This window comes from Lynx canadensis, chromosome E2 (genome assembly GCF_007474595.2).
Source record: "Lynx canadensis isolate LIC74 chromosome E2, mLynCan4.pri.v2, whole genome shotgun sequence".
Lineage (NCBI taxonomy): Eukaryota > Metazoa > Chordata > Mammalia > Carnivora > Felidae > Lynx > Lynx canadensis.
Window position 1 is genome coordinate 17,945,739 of NC_044317.1, and position 23,341 is coordinate 17,969,079.

The 23,341-nt window shown below is 45.3% G+C and overlaps 1 long non-coding RNA gene across 1 annotated transcript in view; it reads right to left on the minus strand.

The window, feature by feature from the left end:
• Positions 1–1,630: 1,630 nt before the first annotated feature.
• The window catches only part of LOC115503377, a 39,365-nt gene continuing 17,654 nt past the window's right edge, over positions 1,631–23,341 (minus strand). Inside the window, exon 3 of the long non-coding RNA XR_003965359.1 lies at positions 1,631–2,031. This is a non-coding gene — a long non-coding RNA (uncharacterized LOC115503377). The remainder of the gene's footprint in view (positions 2,032–23,341) is intronic.

The window sequence follows — 23,341 nt, forward strand, 5'->3', positions numbered from 1 at the left end:
GGATTGGAACCAAGGATGCTAGGCTTTTCCTACATGTCAGCAGTGCTCTTTCCTCCACATCATGCAAGTCCAGTGGCCTGTGCCCACAGCCCCTCCATCCTTCCCCCTCTGCCCCCGCACACTATTTTGGGGATGAACTCTGGTTATGGTGAATGCCATTCTGCGGTCCCCTGTGGATGGAGCTTTCACGAAGCCATTAAAAACCACAGAAAAGCAGGGCACCTGGGTGTCTCAGTCAGCTGAGCATCTGACTCTTGATTTTGACTCAGGGCATGATCCCACAGTTGTGGGATTGAGCTCCACATCATGCTCTGTGTTGACAGCATGGGGCCTGCTTAGGATTCTCTCTCTCTTTCTCTCCCTCTGCCCTTCTCCCACTTGCATGCTCGCTCTCTCTCTCTCTCTCTCTCTCAAAATAAATAAATAAACATTAAAAAAAAAACAACAGAAATGTGTCTGGACAGTGCTGTATTCACTGTGCTTAACCAGACAAAGATCACATGACATTGACACTCAGCGATCACGGCTGTGACCCAACTCCTTAACAGGCATCAAACTGAGACCTTTGACCTTCCTACCAGGATCTGGCTTGTCTTGCCCTCCCCTCCTACCCCCAAGGATGGGGTTTTCATGAGAAACTGAGGTCTTTCCTTCCTAGAGGTTTAAAGCTTTGGTTCCAGGGACTCCTTCACTAATTTAGGAATCTAGGACAAGAAGGGACTGCAGTGCCCTTGTTTCCCAGGTGACTAACTGAGCTTCCAGGAGTCAGTCTATGCTGACAGCTGTCAGCCATGAGTCAGTGACATCCTGCTGGACCAGGAGGACACCTGAAGTCCCCATCTTCACCTCACTGAAGGATGGCTGCTCAGGCAGGAGGTGATGGAAACGTGTGGAGAGATGTATGTCTTGGCTCACTCCTGAGCCACACAGCCATCACGCTATCCTTCCAAACATCCCTCTGCTTATTTATTATTCATGCAGTCCGTGGTTGGTGGGAACTGGGAGACAGCAATGTCACTAAAGTCATGAGAGAAGAGAGCTAACAGCCGTGAGGTGGTGTTGACTCTTCTCTTTCTCAACCACACATTGGTCCCAAGTTCCTTGTCCTCCCACCGCCACTGCCTACTCAGATCTTCCCTTACCTCTTCCTAATGACCTCCCTACCTGAGGTCTGCCACACTCAAATCCATCCTCCACACTGGCTGCCAGGGCCCCTTTCTAAAACGTAAGCCTGATATAATCACCAGGTTATGCCCCTTCCATAAAATCCATTCAAAAGTCTGGCAGAGACTGGAAGATTTCACAACCTGACCCCAACTTGCCTGAGTCATCTCTACTTCCAAAGAGGCACTAATGAATGTGAATGAATGAACAGCACACTCAAAACTCTGGCAGGGCTCACACCCTACAGACATTAGCATCCAAAAAAGCCAGGCCCCAGCAGTGGCCAGAAGGACACAGACTTGGTCTTGCTCTCTACTCTTTGATACTGCTCCACAGCTCATATCTGTGGGGAATGTACCTAGATTAGCAACCTTCACCTGGGAGGTCTGCAGAGCTCTGGAACCCTCAGTTTTATGGCTCTTCCTAGAACAGTGTGGCTGGGATGCCACCTCCCTAGAACAGGGCTCTGACCCAGAGACCACGGCCACTCCCACAAGTGGTTGGGGCCCCAATCCAACATAAGCTAAAATCATTTATTTACACAAAAATTCATTTCTGTAGAATTTGGGCTTTAATCTGTGGGCTTGTGGCCTCTTTGGGTCCAGAGGGATTTTCTCAAGTTCTGAGCCAGAGGTGTCCTTAGTTCATTATCCTCAGGTGCCACTCAATTCCCCCAGCTCCTGGGGCAGTATCAATGACAAATAAGCCTCTCGAAATGATGCCAAGTCTTATCATCTTCAGGAAGGATTTTCAGGATGCCCTTCTCACCTTTCCTGGTCCCAAGGAGTACATGTCTCAGGGCTTCAGTTGTAGTCACTAGCTGGGCAAATCCAAAGGAGACTCAGTCCTGAAGGTTCATCCTGCAGTCTGTAGGCAGTCAGAAAAAGATATGTATGGGAATATAAAACACAGTTTGGCAATTTCTTTAAAAGTTAAACATGGGGCACCTGGGTGGCTCAGTTGGTTGAGCGCTGACTTCAGCTCAGATCATGATCTCACAGTTCTGTGGGTTTGAGCCCCACAATGGGCTCTGTGCGGACACCTCGGAGCCTGGACCCTACTTCAGATTCTTTGTCTCCTTCTCTGCCCCTCCCCTGCTCATGCTCTGTCTCTGTCTCTCAAAAATAAATAAACATTTTTTAAAAATTTAAGTAAAATAAAAGTTAAACATATATCTGTCATGGGAATACAAGCTGGTGCAGCCACTCTGGAAAACAGTATGGAGATTCCTCAAAAAACTAAAAATAGAACTACCCTACGACCCAGCAATTGCACTACTAGGTATTTATCCAAGGGATGCAGGTGTGCTGTTTCGAAGGGACACATGCACCCCAATGTTTACAGCAGCACTGTCAACAATAGCCAAAGTATGGAAAGAGCCCAAATGTCCATCAATGGATGAATGGATAAAGAAAATGTGGTACATATATACAATGGAGTATTACTCGGCAATCAAAAAGAATGAAATCTTGCTATTTGCAACTACATGGATGGAACTGGAGGGTATTATGCTAAGTGAAATCAATCAGTCAGAGAAAGACAAATATCATATGACTTCACTCATATGAGAACTTTAAGAGACAAAACAGATGAACATAAGGGAAGGGAAACAAAAATAATATAAAAACAGGGTGGGGGACAAAACATAAGAGACTCTTAAATATGGAGAACAAAGAGAGGGTTACTGGAGGGGTTGTGGGAGGGGGGATGGGCTAAATGGGTAAGGGGCACTGAGGAATCTACTCCTGAAATCATTGTTGCACTATATTCTAACTAATTTGGATGTAAATTTAAAAAATAAAATGAAATAAAATAAAATAAAATAAAATAAATAAATGCGTGCATGTGCATGCACACACACACAAGATGGAGGTTTTCTTTCTTTTTTTTTTTTTTTTAATTTTTTTTTCAAAGTTTATTTATTTTTGGGACAGAGAGAGACAGAGCATGAACGGGGGAGGGGCAGAGAGAGAGGGAGACACAGCATCGGAAACAGGCTCCAGGCTCTGAGCCATCAGCCCAGAGCCCGACGCGGGGCTCGAACTCACGGACCGCGAGATCGTGACCTGGCTGAAGTCGGACGCTCAACCGACTGCGCCACCCAGGCGCCCCAAGATGGAGGTTTTCAAAGGTAGAAGTACTCAGGTAGAAAAATAAAAGAAAAATATGAAAAAAAACCATACATCTGTCATATGACATGACCATTTCATTCCTAGAGATTTACCCAAGAGAAATAAAAGCACATATTCACACAAACACTTGTACACAAATATCCATAGCAACTTAATTTGTAGTAGCCTGAAAGTGGAAACAACCCAAATGTCCATTGATAGGTAAAGAGATAGCCAAATTGTTGTATCATTCATGCAATAGAATACTACTTAGCAATGAAAAGAAATTAACTGTTAATATACACAATATGGATGAATCTCAAAACAATTATGCTGACTGATAAGAAGAACAAATAAAAATATTACATACTAGATGAGTTCATTTATGTAAATTTCAGACAATGCCAACTAATCTACAGTGACAGGGCAACAGATGGGTGGTTGACTACAGATAGTGGGGATGGGAGGGAGGGATGACAAAGGGACATGAGGAAACTTTTGGGAGTGATGGATATACTCATTATGTTGATTGTGGTTATGGTATTACAGGTGGACACATGTGTTAAAACTCACCATATTGTATACTTGAAGTATGTTCAGTTTATATATATAATATATAACTTAATAAAGTTTATATACATTAATTATAACAATAAAGCTATTTAAAAAGAAGAAGAGGAAAGGGCAGAGTCTCCCTGTATCCCCATTGTGGTCTTCTGTTGCCCTCAGGATATAAGGAGCACCCAGCTCAGTCTGCAAGTCCTTTCTAGCAGCCTGGTCACCCTTTCCGGACTCATCTCTTGTATCTCTCTTGTATGGCAATGAATCAGTTGTGGCTCCCTGAATGTACCATGCTATTCTACACTTGTGCGCGCTGTGCCCTCTGCCAGCAGGGCTGTCTCCTGCCTCAACCACCCAGAAAACTCCTACTCCATTGTCAAGGCCCTGCTCAGTAGTGCCCTCTCCACAGAAGCCTTCCCAGCCCTAGCAGGTCACTGTGAACAGCAACTTCCTCTGTACTCCACAGTCCAAGTACACAATTTGCTGTTAGCATCCGTTCATCCCAGCAGACTATGGGATCCTTGAGGCTAGCGACAGCATCACATACATCCCTGTCTTGTCTGTGCCAGGCCCATGGGCATCCGTGAGGCTTTATTCAGTGAATTTAATATGCCCAGGAAAGTGGGGTGGGTCAGCATGGGGTGGGGCATGAGAGATTCAGAAGAACAGGAGCTAAGAGGTGGGAAGAACCAGGAAGGGCAGAAGGCACAGCCTCCAAGGAGAGGCAGACTGCTTCCCTAGAAAGAGAAGAGATTATACTATTAGGACTCAGCCAGAGCCTCAGATGGGTGGGGTTGGGTAAGGTGGGCCCCCTTATTCCCCACACAAGGAGCTGAGGACTCTGCTCCAAGGCTCATCAGGAAATTCCAACAACTGTTTGCCTCCATTCCCCAGGCCTGGTGAAAAATGGCATCAGAGACTCCATCTGCAGCTAACAGCTCCGAGGGGTGGAATGGGCAGCAGGCCCCTCAGTGACTCCTGGACACAGTAAGAGAGAGAAACACTGCAAAAGGAACCCCATGAGCCCTGATGACTTGAGTAACTGCCCAGCAGTCCTGGCCACCTCTTCTTCCATGTGTTCGGGGGTCCTACGCAGCCTTCTGACTGGATGACTGTGTGGGGGCAACCCTTTCTCCATTTAGCCCTGCAGCCTTGGCATTCCCATTCAGCTGTAACCTATTAGGAGCTGGGCTACACAGGTGGAAGAGAGCTCCCACTCTTCCTGATCAATCAGGGAACAGTGCCAGGGCCTAGTACAGTCGGCCCAGAGGAAATCAGTCTTCGGGATCAAATCTGGGAGAATAAATACCCAGCAATGATGGGTATTTCCACAAGCATCTAGATTGGTAACTAGAGACACATGTGTGTGCCAGGGGCTGAAAGTCCCTGCACCACTGGAGCATACTCAGGAGGAGGGACAGCCAAGAGCCAGAGGCACTGCCCCGGGGTAACAAGCCTGGACCCAAGTCAGAAATGCATCATTTGTCCAATGATCATCAAACTATTTTCTGATGCCACAGGCAGATAATCATAAGTGAAGTTCTTCTTTCAAAATACAAGTGATACCACCGGGGCCGATCCCATTATTTACTCTTGAGCAGAACCAGCCATGACCTTGTTGCTCTTGGGTCCCATCCCAGCTGGTTAAGTAAGTGGCTTCCCACCAAAGGGCTCCTTAAAGGTCAGCCTCTCTTAGAAGGTATCTTGTGGCACCTCTTTTGGAGATGGGCCTTCTAATGTCACATTGTTTGAAAATTTGTCAAGCTGGCATCCCAAAGTGAGATCCTACAAACTCATTCTTAAGCCCACACACTCTAGCTTAGAAAAGTTGCTAAGACTCTCGGCACCTCAGCATCTTCGATGGCAAAGCATCTGTAATTCACTTCTTTTCTTTCAATCCACAAATGTTCTTAGGTTCCTGCTGCATGTGGAGCACTGTGCTAGGTATCTCAAAGAAGAGAGATGAATACCTTACCAGATAGAGGCTTGCAGCCAGCACTCAGACACTCACTGACCCTCACAGCCTGAGAGCCAGGTCCAGTGAGAGTGCTTAGGGATGTCGAAAGTGAGGGCAAGGGCAAAGGGCTCACAGCACAGTGGCCACACAACACAATTCAGAGTGCTCTATGAACTGATCAAAGATGTTCCAGAGCAGGTGTAGTGGGAGCAAAGTGGGAACGGCATCTGGATTATGTCATTATCATTCATATCTCACTCTCCAGCAGAATTAGATGAGCTGGTCTTTCTACCGGGAGTGTCAAGGGTCAGGGAAGGCTTTGTGGGGAGGGGCTGTTTCAACAGTCTCTGAGTAATAAAAAGAGGTTTGCCAGACAGATAAAGGGTGAAAGGGAAGCCCAGGCCAAGAAAACAAGATTAGCAAATCTGAGAGAAATGTCTTAAGATATGAGATAAGATGTGCCTTAAAAGAAGTACAAACTTTGCTATTCAAAGAATTCCAGAGAAATTCCCCAAATTTAAAAAAAAAAAAAAAGATGCAGTAATATTGGCCTCTTGATACAAGAATGTGCGCCTGAGTCTGGCACTGGCCTAATTCTCCTCCCTCTGTCTCTGCAGGGAATTTCTTGGAGATAGCTAATGCTAAAAGCCCTTGTTAATGTTTTCTTCCAAAGACACACCGATTCCCCACTGGATAATTAGGATGTAGCTGAACCTTTGGAGAACAGTTGTTTTCTCTAAAGGGTATAAACTGCGGCAGTCCAGGGACTGACTAGGGCTCCTTAATTGATGTATTTTATCTGCATTTGAATCTCGTATTCTATTTTGTAAGGGCATGCACCTTCTTTTTTTTTTTTTTAGCTGTTTGAGCTTATTTAAAGAGCTGTCTATTTTATACATTCATATGAGTAAAACGGCATAAAGTGCCGCATTTGATAAGAAAGTGGTTGCTTTATACAATGTAGTCTATAATGATTTTGGATCATAGAACTGCTCATTCTTCCAGACCTGGGCTGCTCTATAGCCAGCACAATGATTTCCAAACTGCTGCCTACCCCACCTGATGGAAATCTAGAAAGGTCTCTCCAGGCAGGGACTGTGCAATAAACATTGTCAGAGTGGACGTGTCCAGACCTCACCTCCCAGGGAACTGATATAAGGGCCATAGGGACAGGAATGACTGAGGTTAAGCTCAGGAAAGGACAGGGGGTTCCCTAACCAACACCAAATGGTCTGAAGGGACAGGATACTGCAGTGTCATCTGAGTTTTGGTAGCTCTTATTTTTTCTAATTTTTATTATTATTATTTTTTTTAGAGAGAGAGAGTGCATGCGAGTGGGGGAGAGGGGCTGAGGGAGAGGGAGAGGGAGAGGGAGACAGAGAGAGAGAGAGAGAGAGAGAGAGAGAGAGAGAGAGAGAGAGAGTCTTAAGCAGGCTCCACACTCAGCACAGAGCCTGACATAGGGCTCGACGTGGAGTTTGATCCCATGACCCTGGGATTACAACTTGAGCCAAAATGAAGAGTCATATGCTGAACCAACTGAGCCACCCAGGTGTCCCTTTTGGGAGCTCTTATTAAGAAGAAAATGTTATTGGGGCTTCTGGGTGGCTCAGTCAGTTAAGCGTATGACTTCAGCTTGGGTCATGATCTCACTGTTCGCGGGTTCAAGCCCCACATCAGGCTCTGTGCAGGCAGCTCGGAGCCTGACGACTGCTTCAGACTCTGTGTCTCCCTCTCTCTCTGCCACTCCCCTGCTCAAGCTATGTCTCTCTCTCTGTCTCTCAAAAATAAATAAACATTAAAAAGAATTATAAAAAAAGAAGAAGAAGAAGAAAACGTTATCCACAGAAAACAGTGTCTGTGACCTTGGAAACACAAAACCCTCTGGTGTCAGGGAGAACTGTTGTGAGCTGGGCTGGCAGGGGTGGCCAGGTGGGGGGCTGTAATGGAGTGGGAAGAAAGGTCAGAAGTGACTCTAGGAAGAGCTTGCTTAGCCCCCAGGGGAGTCTCTTGTTGCAGCTTCCCATGATGGGGATGGACACTCCTGGCCTCCTGGCCCCAGGAAGCCGGTTCCTCTGGGAAAGGACACTCACCAGTAGCCTTCTAGACCCAGGGGGAGTGATTTTCCCAGAAGTTCAGCTCGTAAGCCAAGGCACCCCAAACCATCTGCAGTCTAATATCCTAATAGGCCTAATGGCACTTCCAGAGATACTACTGAGGCCATGGTCCAGACTTCCTGAGAGGCTCTTCATGCTCCCCAGCACTAGAGCTGCTGGTCAGGTGCCTCTCCTGAGAAGTGAAGTGACTTATGTAAGGTCAAATAGCATGAGAAGATCTGCCAACTTCTGTTTTAGGAAATATAGTTGCTGAAAATAACAAAAAATGCTGGCTGAAACATGAAAAATGCCTTCTTGAGAACAATGAAGAACTGGAGAAAGAAAAAAGAATATGGTCAAAATGGAAGGAGAGGCAAAAACCTAGAGAAGTAAGGAAAACTGAAGTCCTTCTGGCTCTTGCTAATATAGGCATATCTGAATCTCAGTTTTAATGGCCTTGAGGGGCAATGTGGATAAATGTCAAAACTCAGGACCTGACTCAAGTAAGGAATCTACCAAAAGACACTCCCAGATTAAACTGGTACCCTAAAACTGGTACCCAGGGAATGAAAAAGAAGGGGAAGAGGCTGTTCCTGAGAAGTTACACCATCAGCTGACCTTCACACAGAGTAGCAGCCCAAATTCACATCAATGGGATGGTTCAAAAAACCCAAAGTCATGAATTTAGTTCAAAGTACTCCTGCACTGCTAATACTGTGGGGCACCTGGCAGAAGGATGTGTAAATCCTACCTGGGGGAAGGTATCTTCATCCTAAGCCTCAACAAACACCACTAATAAATTTTCCAATATACTCAGTGGTACACAAGCTAGAAATAACCAAGCACATGAGGAAACAATGAACAAGAACCAGAAAAGACAGCACATAGCCCACATGAACCTACACCTTCAAATGACAGGATTGCCAAGCACAGATTATAAACCAACCATATTTAATATGTTTAATGAAATAGAGGACAAGTTTGGAAATATCTGCAAAAAATAGGAAATTATAAAGAATGACCTAACAGATCTGAGAAAGAAGCAAACAGAACTTCCAGAAACGAAAATACTATAACTGTAATTTTAAAATGCAGTGGAAGATTAGATTTAGCTAAAGGGGCCATTTGCAAACTGGCAGATGGATGAGAAAGAAAGCAAGAGGAATGAGCAGAGAGAGACCAAAAGACAGAAAATATGGAATCCACATACTGCAAAATTCATCCCTTTAAAATGTACAATTTAGAGGCACCTGGGTGGCTCAGTTGGTTAAGTGTCTGACTTTGGCTCAGGTCATGATCTCACGGTTCATGGGTTGGAGCCCCGTAACTCTATGCTGACAGCTCAGAGCCTGGAGCCTGCTTCGGATTCTGTGTCTCCCTCTCTCTCTGCCCCTTCCACACTTGCACTCTATCTCTCTCTCTCAAAAATAAACATTTAAAAAAAATTAAATAAATAAAATAAATAATTTAGTAGTCTTTAGTGTATTAACAGAGTTATGCAACCACCACCACTACCTAATTTTAGAATATTTTCATTACCTGAAAAAGAAACTCTATACCATTAATAATCACTCCCCATTCTCTCCTACCCCCAGACCCTGCGGGTCTATTGTCTCTGTGGACTTGCCTATTCTGGATATTTCATATAAATGGAGTCATACAATAAGTGGCCTTTTGTGTCTGGTTTCTTTCACTTGGCATAAAGTTTTCAGAGTTGATCCCTTTTGTAGCTGTAGCCATACTTCATTCCTTCAATGGCTGGGTAATGTTGCATTGTGTGGATATGCCATTTTTATTTGTCCATTCATCTGTTGATGGACATTTGGGTTGTTTCTACTTTTTGGCTATTAAGAAGCATGCTGTTATAAACATTTGCATTAAAAAAAAGAAAAAAATACAGAGGAAGGGCTCAGAGACATGGAAAAGAATGGCCTAAGATTCTCCTCTAGAAGGAGAGAGAGACTGGAGAGGCGATTCTTTTTTTTAATTTTTTAAAAATGTTTATTTATTTTTGAGAGAGAGAGACAGAGTGTGAGCAGGGAAGGGGCAGAGGGAGAGGGAGACACAGAATCCAAAGCAGGGTCCAGGCTATGAGCCATCAGCACACAGCCGGATGCAGGGCTCGAACTCACAGGTCAGGAGATCATGACCTGAGTGGAAGTCAGAAGCTTAACCAACTGAGCCACCCAGGCGCCCCTGGAGAGAGGCAATTCTTAAAAATTTTTTTTTTTCAACGTTTATTTATTTTTGGGACAGAGAGAGAGACAGAGCATGAACGGGTGAGGGGCAGAGAGAGAGGGAGACACAGAATCGGAAACAGGCTCCAGGCTCTGAGCCATCAGCCCAGAGCCTGACGCGGGGCTCGAACTCACGGACCGCGAGATCGTGACCTGGCTGAAGTCGGACGCTTAACCGACTGCGCCACCCAGGCGCCCCTTGGCAATTCTTGAAGAGATACTGGCTTAGAATTTTTCAGAACTGATAAGAGATGTCATTCAGAGATAAGAATAACAAGAAAATTCAAGCAGGATTTTAAAAAGGAAGAGGAAAATAAAGAAACACATATAGTAAATTGCAGAACACAAACATAAGAGACAGAGACAGTGACAGAGAGAGAGAGAGAGAGAGAGAATAGCAAAGAAAAAGTAGCGTACCTTATACCAACAGCTCATTTGTCAATGGCAACAGTAGAAGCTGGGGGTGGAAGGGACCAGACAACCCAGAATTCTTCAACCAGGGAAAACATCTTCCATGAATGACCACAAAGCAAACACATTTTCAGACAAACAAAAACTGAGAGCATGTGTAACCAGAGAACTCTCATTAAAGGATATTGTAAAGAATGTATGTTGGGCAGAAAGAAAATGATCCCAGATGGAAGATCTGAGATATAAGAAGACGTGAAGAGCCAAAAAAGTAGTAAATATGTGTGTAAAACTAAACAAATGTTGGCTTATACTATAATGATAATTACAAGGTCTTGTGAGGTTATAGCAAAACAAGACAGAATTAAAGCACAAAACATATAATGAAGGGGAAAACAGAGTTAAGATGCTTTAAAGTTCTGCACTACCAAAGAGGAAGGTAAAGTAACTAGCTAACTTTAGGTCTTGGTAAGTATACATGTGGTAATTTCAAGGTAACCACTAAAAGGAAAAAGAAAAAGAAACACAAGTGTAACTTCTAATTAGTAGAGGAGAAAAAAAGACAGTAATAATACTAAAAAAAAAAAAAATCAGTCCATAAGAGAAACACAAAAAAGATAAGAAGAATAAAAAGCACAAAATAGGATAGAGGATTCAACATCGCATTGTGTGTGTGTGTGTGTGTGTGTGTGTGTGTGTGTGTGTGTGTGTGTAATGGAGCCGGGTTTTGTTCCCTGCTCCGCACGGCTGCGGAAAGTCACCCTCCCTCCCCAGGGGACCCCCACTGCCTCCTGACACAGCCCCCACACTACTTGTCCACTTTAGACATCTGAACGCTACCAGGCTTCACAGCCTACCCCTTCCGGTGCCCTCTCCCACAACCCCCAGCAGTGCTGGGCTCCCTGAGGCAAGAGACTCAGACACCGCATTAACAACTGCCTGGTGCAGCAATACCTCCATTCATTCCTCAAAGCTACTCCACAAGTTGGTGTTAACATCATCCCAGTTTCATTGATGAGGAAACTGAGGCTTTGAGAAATGAACTAACTTGCCCAAGGTTGCCCAACTATAAAAGCAGCAAACCTGGCTTTGTTTGTCTGACTCAGAGGTCCCATGCCTTTAAGCATTAAGCTAGCTAGCTTTCAAGGTTGTTGTTGTTGTTTTGTTTTGTTTTTCTTCAGTTGTGGTAAAATACACATAACATAAAATTTACCATCTTAGCCATTCAAAAAAATTTTTTTAATATTGATTTTAAGAGAGAGAGACAGAGCACAAGTAGGAGAGGGGCAGAGAGACAGAGGGAGACAGAATCTGAAGAAGGTTCCAGGCTCCGAGCTGTCAGCAGAGTCGGACGTGGCAGCCTGAACTCACTGACGTGAGCCAAAGTTGGACGCTTAATCGACTGAGCCACCCAGGCACCCCCATCTTAGGCATTTTTAAGTGTCCAGTTCCATGGCATTAAAAGTACATTCACACTGTTACATAACCATCACCAGCATTCATCTCCAAACTTCTTTACATCTTACAAAGCTGAAACTCTGTGCCCATCTAACAACTTCCCCCTTCCCAAGCACAGCTTGGGAGACCAGGGCACATTCTCCTGGATCTTGGCATGTACAGCATTCATGCCTGTGCTGTGTAACCCTCCCAGCCACATGCTCTCCTTGTGTGTGAAGCAACAGGGAAGTTTCTGTGGGCATGGGCACTCCTGGGTGGTCTAAAGGCTGGGTCTGAATTTAGGAATTGTCTTATGTGGACCTTCTTACCCCTCTCGCCTTCAGAGGTGAACGCTGGCTTCTATTAACCCCAAGTCTCCAGCCTGGACAGTGGTATGCATCTCTGTACCATCACACAGAGTTTTAGAATTCCTTTCCAGAATTCATAACAAAACTATACACTGCAAACCACCCACCATTCCGCCAAGACTCAGACCCAATTGAAGCAATCCATATAGATACGGTGCTGTGTGGATGACACAAGGTGCTGAGGGGCTATGATGCAATGAGGAAGGTACAGACCTGTCCGTGTCCAGAAGGAGCTGACAATCTAGGTGGAGAGATAAGTCCCGTGGAAAAGCTATGAACACGGAAATGGGATGAGGCCTAATTACCAGTTTCAGGCCACAGGGGAAGAGGTTCTGCAAGACTGAGCCTTGGACACAGGGTTAGTACATCTGAAGGTGCCAAGGCAGGAGCAGGCCCAACCAGCTGACAGAAACTGAAATGCAAGCTGGCTCAAGAGGGACCAAGTGCAGGGGGTACTCGTGTACACAAAACTGAGGGATGAGAAAAGTGCACACCAGGTAAAGGGTATGGATGTCCCTGAGGCCACCAGCCTGTCTGGGTGGACGGAGGCTAGATGAAAGAGCCAGGTAAAAGAAGCTGAGGTTGGAAATGGGCCAGGCTGATGACACCAGGCTGAGATTGGGTCTTCATGGGGACAGTGAGGCATTGTGGAGGGCCTGATGAGTGCAGGACTGAAGGGAATATACATCAGGTAGCCCCTACTTTCTTTCCTCCACAGTCTCAGTGCTATGTGCTGAGCCCTGAACCCTACAGGAGCACTTCCTTTCTGAACCCAACAAAGGGCAGAAGAAAAAATAAAGCCCAGACCCATCTCACAAAGGGAAAACCAGCCTCTCCCAAACCTAGTTCTTCAACTTACACCCAAGACCTAATTAAGTATGCTCTTTAAAACCTTTCACCCATTGAAGTTCCTTTTCTTTGAAACCATAAAAGAACACGGGACTAGTTTGTCCTTTTGGCAGGAAAATCCCACACGCAACTTGCCACATTTATAGAGTGGAAACTGCTGGCCTGGGAGCCTGGGTCCTTTGTGGACCCAGGGATTAAGGCACTATGTGATGAGCCAGTTGAGTGATCTTGGACAGGTCACTGAATCTTATGAAACCTCAGTTTGCTCACTCCTGGTATGATGATAACAACAACAGCTGGTCCCACTCAGAAAGACTGCCTCCCTTCCATACACGTGGGTTGTTGCAAGTGCCAACAAGGATGTCAGGCAGGTTGAGATTCCAGTTGGTTTTTAGAACCCTAAGAGTGGTTGTCTCTCCCACTGGGGAGTTCCAGATCCTTTGGCTGTCACTACAGGAAACAGATGTCACGGAAGGCAAATTATCACCAGAACCACATGACCATCAAGCGCAGAATGGCCTCAAAAGGATGTCGTCTGGTCTTTGCCTCCATGACCAATGCCAGAGAGAAACACCAGAGCATCCAAAGCACGATCCCCATCAAGTGCTTGAGTGTCCAGCAAGAAGTCAGAGGCTGAATAGTTTATGGGACATCAGAGACTGGAACAGGATGGTGGCTTCATGAAGAGGTAGAGATGGAGGTGTGGTGGGGAGAAGACAGTACTGACCCAGAGCACTAGGAATCTTGAAAGAAAATGAACCTAGATTCTTACCTCACATCAGATACAAAAATTAAAATGGATCACTGACTTAAAGGTAAGAACAAAAACTACAAAATGAGTAGAAGAAAATATAGGAGAAATTCTTGATGGCCTTGGATTTGGCAAAGATTTCCTACACAGTACACGATAGCACAGGCTTTAAAAGATAAAAATCAAGGGGCGCCTGGGTGGCTCAGTTGGCTAAGCATCCGACTTTGGCTCAGGTCATGATCTCATGGTCTGTGAGTTCGAGCCCTGCGTCGGGCTCTGTGCTGAGAGCTCAGAGCCTGGAGCCTGTTTCAGATTCTGTGTCTCCCTCTCTCTCTGACCCTCCCCCGTTCATGCTCTGTCTCTCTCTGTCTCAAAAATAAATAAACATTAAAAAAAAGATAAAAATCAATATATTGATCTAAAAATCTTCACCGAGATTTTAAACTTTTGTACTTCAAAATACACTGCTACAAAAATGAAAAGGTAAGCCAAAGACTAGGAGAAAATATTTGCAAAGCATACATCCATCTATAAACAAATATAAACATTAGTCTTTTCATTGATATTTCAACATAGTTGTCACCTTGTGCCACTTCATCACGGAACTTGTCAATAAACTCCAAGGGGGAAATATAACATATTTGAATATATATTTGAAATACAAGCCTTTTGGTGGATAGTTTATAAATATTTATAATATATATAATTTTATATAATATGTAACATTATAATATGTAACATATTTTAATGTATCATAACGTATCATATAATATAAATTATAATTATTTTATATATTATATTAATATGAACACCCCAACTTTAAAAGTGGGAAAAATTTGAAGAAACACTTTACCAGAGAAAATATATAAATGGCAAGTAAACACATGGAAAGATGCTCAACATCATAGTTATTAGGGATATGTAAATTAAAAGCATAATGAGATACTACTACACACCCACTAAAATGGCTAAAATTAAAAAGACTTATCATACCAAGTGTTGTCAAGGATATGGGCCAACTATAACTCTCATAGAAATTGCTGGTAGAAATATAAAATGATTCAACCACTTTGGAAAACAGTTTGGCAGGTTTTTACGTTTATTTATTTATTTTGAAAGAGAGAGAGAGAGAGAAAATCCCAAGCAGGCTCTACACTGTCAGCTCGGAACACGACATGGGGCTCAAACCCACGAACTGGGACATCATGATCTGAGCTGAAACCAAGATTCAGATGCCTAACTGACTAATCCACCCAGGTGCCCCAGTTTGGCAGTTTTTTAAAAATTTAAAATGTACATACACCATATGACGCAGCCATTCCACTCCTAGGTAATTACCCAAGAAAAATAAAAACGCACATTCACTCAAACACTTGTACATGAACATTCATAGAAGTTATATTTGTGGTAGCCCGAAACCAGAAACAACTCAATTGTCCATCCACAATTGGATATGGATAAACAAACTGTGGTATATCCACACAATAGACCACTACACAGCAATAAAAAGAAACTATTTATACATGTAATGACATGGATGAACACTAAAATAATGAAGCTATGAAATAAGGCAGACAAAGTGCACCTACTATGATTCCACATATATACAATTCTGGAAAATGTAAACTGATCTACAGTGGCTGATAGCAGATCAGTGGTTGGCTAAGTGGGACAGGAAGGACAGGGATGAAGGATTTCAAAGGGGCACAGGAAAATGAGTGATGAATACATTCCTTGTCTTGACTGTGGTAATGGTTTCACAGGGATAGACATATGTCAAACTCATCAAATTGTATGCTTTAAATATATGCAGTTTACTGTACATAAGTTATGTTTCAATAAAACTGTTCAAAAGAGGGGGAAGAAGGTGTCCACACTTGGCCCCTTGGTGGAGACCAGTCACTCTTCACCTACTCATCCATACCTCTCTCACTTGTTCTAGGGTTCTCAAGGGAAAGGGCTGTATCTTCTGTGTCAAGTCTCCTGTAGAGGAAGAGGGTGACATCATATGATGGAGGAGACTCCTTGGGCAGCAGCAGAAGGCCAGTGGTGATTACATTTGGCTCCTGGAGGAATCTACCCAACCACGGGACATGTACGCCACTGTCATTCCTGCCTTATTTGTGGAATGTGCAACAACTGACTCTGGAAATAGTCCCAACATTGCTGCAGAGCTGGATAAGGAAGAGGGGAGGTGCTGAGCCATGCTTGGCTCTTGAAGGAACTGAACTACCCAGGCTTACCCTTCAGGTTGGGGCTGTCAGACAAGATGGTCATTATATAACCTACAGTGACTCGTCAAATTCTGGAGCCAGAAAGCCAAAGCTATGTGCAAGGTGCTCCTGCAGCAACTGGCTAAACCTAGATTCCAATCTTTCCTACGCTGACCTGATTGAAGTCTCTTGAGGTACTGACTCCTGAGGGCTAAACACTTGACTCTATACGAGGGAGTTAATTTCTATGGCATTCAACTAGGCTAAGAATGCAATCCTCCACCCTGTTGGCAGTCCTGCCAACATGTGTGACCGGCCCTCAACCTCTGTGTGTTTTCCTTGATAGCATGAGCCTTACTAAAAGAAAGCTGGATTCATAAATATCCAACCAGGGGCACCTGAGTGGCTCAGTTGGTTAAGCATCCAACTTCGGCTCAGGTCATGATCTCGCGGTCCATGGGTTTGAACCCCACGTCAGGCTCTGTGCTGACAGTTCAGAGCCTGGAGCCTGCTTTGGATTCTATGTCCCCCTCTCTCTGCCCCTCCCCTGCTCGTGCTCTGTCTCTCTCTCTCAAAAATAAATAAACATAAAAAAAAATGTTTCTAAAAAAAATCCAACCCTAAAATGGACTTACGTGTTAGGGTTACTACTCACATGACTAAAGGAAAAACTGTTTCCTCTACTCACAACACTTCTGATACCAAATGTGTGGGTTTTCCCCTCACCTTAGGCAATTCTGACACTAACTACCCAGAGTTAGTGCAGACCCTGCAGGTTAAGGGCTCAGGCTCACAAGATTGCATATACTTCAGATGCCAACTGAAAGTAGTGGGTGCCCAGGTAACCCACACTTCTGTCCAACTTGGCTATAAATCAAAGGTTCCCATGAGCCCCTTTTCAGGTTCAATAATTTGCTACATGGCTCACAGAACTCAGGGAAACACTTCACTGTTCCCAGTGTATTATAAAGGTCACAACTTGGGAAAAGCCAAATGGAAGAGTTGCATAGAGCAAGGTCTGGGGAAAGGGTATGGAGGTCCCATGCCCTCTCTGGGTGCACCACTCTCCTAGCGCCTCAGTGTGTTCACCAACCCAGAAGCTCTCTGATCCTCCCTTCATTCACAGATTTTATGGAGGCTCCTTTGCAAAGGCACAAATTGATTAAATCATTGGTTGTTGATGTTTAAGTCAATCCCCAGCCACTTTCTCCTCCCCAGAGATGGGGGAGGGTGCAGGGCAGGGACTGAAGTTTCCAAAGCTCTAATCACATGCTGGTTCCTCTGGAAACCAACCCCCATTCCCCAAGAACCATCTCATCAACATAAATTCAGATATGGTTGCAAGGGCTTATAGGAGTAACAAAAAATACCCCTCTCACCTCTATCACTCAGGAAGCTGCAAGGATTTGAGAAGCTCTGTGCTAGGAACCAGTGACAAAGACCAAATATCTATTTCTTATTATATCACAAAGTTACAATGACAAAGGAATTAGACACCTGATGGACAGACGTTCTGGGTGTTCCTTTAAATCACACACTCCATCACCAGCATCCACAAAATGATCTGGTTTCCAGAAACTGCCTACAGGTAGATTTTCAGGCATGCCTGAGAAGCAGGGTGACTCTTCCAGTGACAGTCATCCTCTCCCCGCTGGGTTCTAATGTGGTTCCATTTCCTTAGGAAGTTCACCTTGATTGTGACAAGGGCCAGGCTGCAGGGACAAGGGGCTGTGCATGGCAGACAGTCTGAGCTTTCTCTCTGGGTCACTATCAGTGCTCCAGTGACCTTTGTGGATGCCACAGGCCTTGCTCTGTTCTCTGGCTCAGGCCCACATCCATGTTCTCTCCTCAGCTCACTGTCTCTGTAGGCTCAGAACCTGGGATCACTCCCCATCCTCCCACACATTCCTGACTGAGCTCAGCCATCCGAATGGCGGGGAAAGCTTGCTTTCTAGATCTCTCACCCAAGAGACACTAGCTAACAACTCACCACCTGGCCAGATAACCAGGCAAAGTCTGATGAATTTTAATTAAAATCATGTGCCCAGAATGGCCATCCCAATAGGCAAGGCAAAACTAGAAGGCCTCTCTTCTAACCAAGCACTTGTCCAGGGCTCACATTGGCACAGCACGTTTCCCATTTGTGTTGTAACAGAATACGGTCTTCTCAGGGGAGCTTTGGTCCCTGCTGGCATTCAGAGAAATAAGGGTGTGAACAAGAGGGAACTAAAGCCAACTGTAGTCATGTGTGCAAGGACACAGGGCTCTGCTATCTGTCTCAGTGCCCCAGTACCTGGCCTTTAATGTGTACCACACACAGATGTACATCTATGCAGCACAGGGTGGAGGGGGCATCAGGGACCTGACCTGATTAGGAACTCAGGCCCCTGATCAAATATTTACTGGGCCCTTATTATGTGATGTTACTGTGGATTCAGCCTCATTCAGATGGATGAGGCCCCTGCCCTCATGGTTCTCACAGCCTCAGCCCTGTAACATTAGCCCTGAGAGGTCATGAACAGGGCTGACCAGGTTGGATACCAGAAGCAGCCCAGGTAGAACTCCAAAATCCCATCCCTGAGTGAAGGGAGAAAGAACTCAGGACAGGATAGGGCAAGGCCAGATACAGGAAGAAGCCGTCGACACCTCAGCCAAAAGCAAAGAGATGTGTATGGGGAGTATATCTGTGAGTGAGTGAGTGAGTGAGTGAGAATTCTGGTAGGATTTAGCAAGTGGCCAAGGCTGGCTGGGTGCCAAGGAGTCTAAAGAGAGTGAGGGCCCCCACCAGAGCTTCTCCCGAAGGCTTGATGTACCGCTCTTGGCCTTAGCAGGGCAGCTCCTGTACTAGCCTTGGGCCAGAGGGCCAGCAATGTGGGCTGGGAGCAAAGGCTGGGCTTTCAGGGATGTAGTGAGGAGTACACAAGTGAGCAGAGAAGTTCAGAAGGTGGGCCTGACAATGCAAGCAGCACACGATAGTCAGGACTATAGACCATGGCTACATCTCCCACACATTTTCTGCTGAGATGCACGAGAACCAGAAACACTTAATTGCTGCAACTGGCCTCCAGGCTCTGCTTTTCACTCACCACTTGCCTCCCATCCCCCTTCCCGAGACTTTGGCCTTCTTGGCCTGTGCCCAATTAGAGCTTGCCTTGTGAACTACACATCAGACTTGGACTTCCATGGCCTGCCTCCTGGGTAGCACCAGTTCACCCACCCTCCTCATCCTCCTGCTATTATGGCTCCTATCTGATGCAGCTCTGACTCCCACCCCACACTCACCTGCCAAACTATCAAAGTAGCTGGTTGTGCCCCACAAGGCTTTCTTAACTCTAGTTGATGGGAGTTGGTCAAGAAAGATCAATGATGGTGTGGCTCTAGGGAAGAGAGCAAAGTACAGGGACTTTTGTTACGAAATTAGGGGTCACTCAGGAGCTGAATGGGGAGGGGACCAAGGACACCTGAACAGGCATGGGGTGGAGGCAGGTCTACCTCAAGATTCAAGAGACAGAGTTGGGGGGCACTCATGACTGAATTTGGGAAGCCTCCTGGAGACCCCAGGAGCTGAGGTGAGAGGTGTCAAGAGTCACTAAGTGGGGCTTGAGGCCAGGAACCTAAGAGACTGCAGGGAACTCAGCTGGGGACAACTATCAAATTGGGCATCTTTCTCATCTGGGCTTTCTGTGCTCTTGTCCCAAGGCATCTCAGAGTTATACTGCTGGCCCCTAAAGGTCTAGCAAAGCAAAGAAGACAGATGGGACAGGCCAGCAGGAAGAAGAGCCACAGTGACCAAGACAGCTCCACACTTGGGGTAAAGAAGCCTGTTGGGTGCTCTGAATAGAGTGCTACCTTGCTCACCTTACAGCCTGAGCTACATTCTCCCCGGGGCATGGCACACTGTGGGTATAGCACTTCAGAAGACTTCCTTACTTCCTGCAGGTCACAAAGATACAGTTAGTAAATCTTGCCCTGAGGAATTTCAGATTAACTGCTCCCATCTGTTCGTCACCCAAAATCCGGAGCAGAGTTGGGACAAGACATGAGACATGTAACGATTCCAGATTCCGGATCTCAGATATCAAAGAGTTAATTTGATTTCAGAAACATGTCATCAACTCCCAAGGAGAATGTGGCTCCAAGGCTCCTAATAAGTGAGAATGACAAGGCGATGCCAGCACCCACCAGTCCTACAAGTGCCATCCACAACCACCTGCAGCTGCATGGCACAGGCTAACCAAGGTGAAGACGGAGAGCGGCCTAGCGCTGAGCCAGGCTCTGCCAGTTTACTGCAGGATCCTGGACAGATCACTTCTCTCCTGGCCTCAGTTCCGGATCTGTAAAAGCCTTCTGCCCTGTGTCAGGCTACCTGGGGCAATCCTGCCCACTGAGCATGGCTTGCTCTGCACAGGCTGAGCTCTGGGTAAAGGCTGTCTGGGCCATTCACCTCCCCCCATCCGAGAAACTGAACTTCCTCTAAATCTCTGTGGCTTGTGGAAGGCTCAGCCAGCACAGAGCACTCAGGGGCCTTCCTCTGGAAGCAGCCAATTCTAGCCGTGTGGCCCTAAGTGACCAAGGATGGCTAGCTGAAAGGAGAACAGAGAAAGGAGAACCAGACTCAGAGAACACAGTTTCTGCCCCCAGACCACTGGGCTCAGCACTGCCAGACTCCCTGCTGTTCTTGGGGGAGACAGTAGTTTGAACTGACAGCCTCTAGGGCTTCTCCACACCGGGGCCTCGACTGAGTGACTGCCCTGCTCTGTGCCTCAGTTTCTCCACCTGCAAGTGGCTCGGTTGTGAGCATTAAATAAGGAGATGTGTTAAACAAGTGTCATAGAAATGTAATTTCCCTCCTTGCTTTTCTTCTAACCTCACAGCCACCTTCCCTCAGGCAGGGCGAGCTGCGGCTCTGCTGCTTTGTTTATCATAAGACAAATTCAGAACCTGACCCCCAGATTCTGGGTGAATCAGTTAAGAAATGACTATAAAAATGCGTGGCTACGTTATGAATAAACAAACATGTGGGTGTTCCCAGTTGCTTCCTTTACATTTTTTTTTAAGCAAACTCTACTGGTAGCCGTAAAAGACCCCAGTATTTTGGAAAATTTCAGTGGACAGGAATAGCAAAAAACTGTTAGTCCAAATAACTTTTTTTTAAGTTTAATTTTTTTATTGAGAGAGAGAGAACAAGCAGGGGAGGGGCAAAGAGAAGGAGAGACAGAATCCCAGCAGAGACTGACATGGGGCTCAACTCACAAACTGTGAGATCATGTCCTGACCTGAGATCAAGAGCCCGATGTTTAACCGACTGAGCCACCCAAGCACCCTGCCCAAATAACTCTTCAAATTTTCTATTCTGACCCAAATCCAATTTTAGATCACGTTGAGAATGCTTATACTCATATGAACAGAATATGAAATTAATATTTCTATTCTCAATATTTGTTGAGAAAATAGTCTTACAATTTTAAAAACAAATTTGTTTAGAAATATTGCAAAACTAGCTTTTACACTATTTCTCATCATGCCTTATTATTATTTCTGGTGGAGTATAGTTGTGTTAATCAAAATTGCCTTACTTTTACTGGTGATTATCATGTCGACTTTGTATTTCACAAGATTAGACAAAGAGCCACACATTGTATTAGCCAAATAGAGCTGTAGCTGGCTTAGTCTCTAGAGGGAGTTTCCATGCTTTTCCATCAAATAGTTTTTTTAATTTATTTTTTAAGGTTTATTTATTTATTTTGAGGTGGGGGTAGGCAGAGAGGGGGGGGAGAATACCAAGCAGGCCCCATGCTGCCAGCACAGAGCCCGATGCAGGGCTCAATCCCATGAACTGTGAGATCATGACCTCAGCCAAAATCAAGAGTTGGATGCTTAGCTGACTGAGCAATCCAGTTACACCCAAATAATTTTAAACATTATTTTGGTACTTGAAGACTTAACCTTAGTGAATAAAAATACTGTTACATTATTAAAACAAAGAAAAACAAGAGAAGAATTAAGTTAAGTGACTGAAGGCGTTGGGGCAAAAGGAAGAATGCAAACTCCAAACTTGACAATTTGGGGATCTTTTTGCAAAAACCATGATGCCTGTGCCAATAAAATTCAACACACTCACAGTGAGTTCTCCAGCTAATCCAGAATATGGCAGGCAAGCAGATCTTGGCAGCTGGGTCTGAGGGGTGTGGCACGTAGGGCTGGCTTCATGGATAAGCGACAGTGCAGTTGTGCTTGGCTCTCCACTCAGGATTTAATACTCTATAGTGGCTACCTCAAAGTCCTTAATAATTTTATTTTTGAGCTCATGCTTTGTAAACGAAGTCCAATGCGACAAGAGAGCATGCACCAATGGGAGGGCACCTCGATTCCCCTGTGGCCACCCTTCCTGGGACAGGTTCTCTGCTGTCTGCCCACTGTCCCCACCCAGTGGCCGCACCAGCCCTGGAAGGGAGGATCATGGTTGGGTGTGTGTGCCGCATCACAGGGCAAGGGCCTAGGCACTATGAGGGTCTACATATGCAACTGTGAGTCACCCTTGTGCCTGAGGAAGTGCAACATTAAACAACAAATTAAAAACACTGCTACATGGGGCACCTGGGTGGCTCAGTTGGTTGGGCATCTGACTTTTGATTTCGGCTCAGGGCATGATCTCGTGGTTCGTGGGTTTGAGCCCCACATCAGGGTCCTCACTCTCAGTGAGGAGCCTGCTTGGGATTCTCTTTCTCTCTCCCTCCCTCTCTCTCTGCCCCTCCCTTGTACTCACTCATTCTCTCTCTCTCAAAATAAATAAATAAACTTTAAAAAATTAAAAAAATAAAAACACCACTACAGGTCAAGACAAGAAGGAAAAGGAGAAGGAGGAGGAGGAGGAGGAGAAGAAGAAAAAGACAATTCCTGCTTTTTAAGCAAGGGGCCCCACTTCCTACAAATTACAAAGCTAGCTCTGGCAACAGGCACTCATAGGAGAAAGTTCTAATCCTGAAAAAGTTGGAAATAGCTTCAGTGTGGAGCATGGGGACTTCTCCCAGCAGGGCTTAAGCAAGAAGACAGCCCAACAGCACTGAGGGCCCAGGCAAAGATGGAAAGCAGACACTAGGGTCTGGTGTGGTACCCACATAACCATGTGGAATGTTCTAGCAGCAGGGAGATGCCTGGGAGCAAGGAAAAGTCAAGGTGGAGCTTTCAC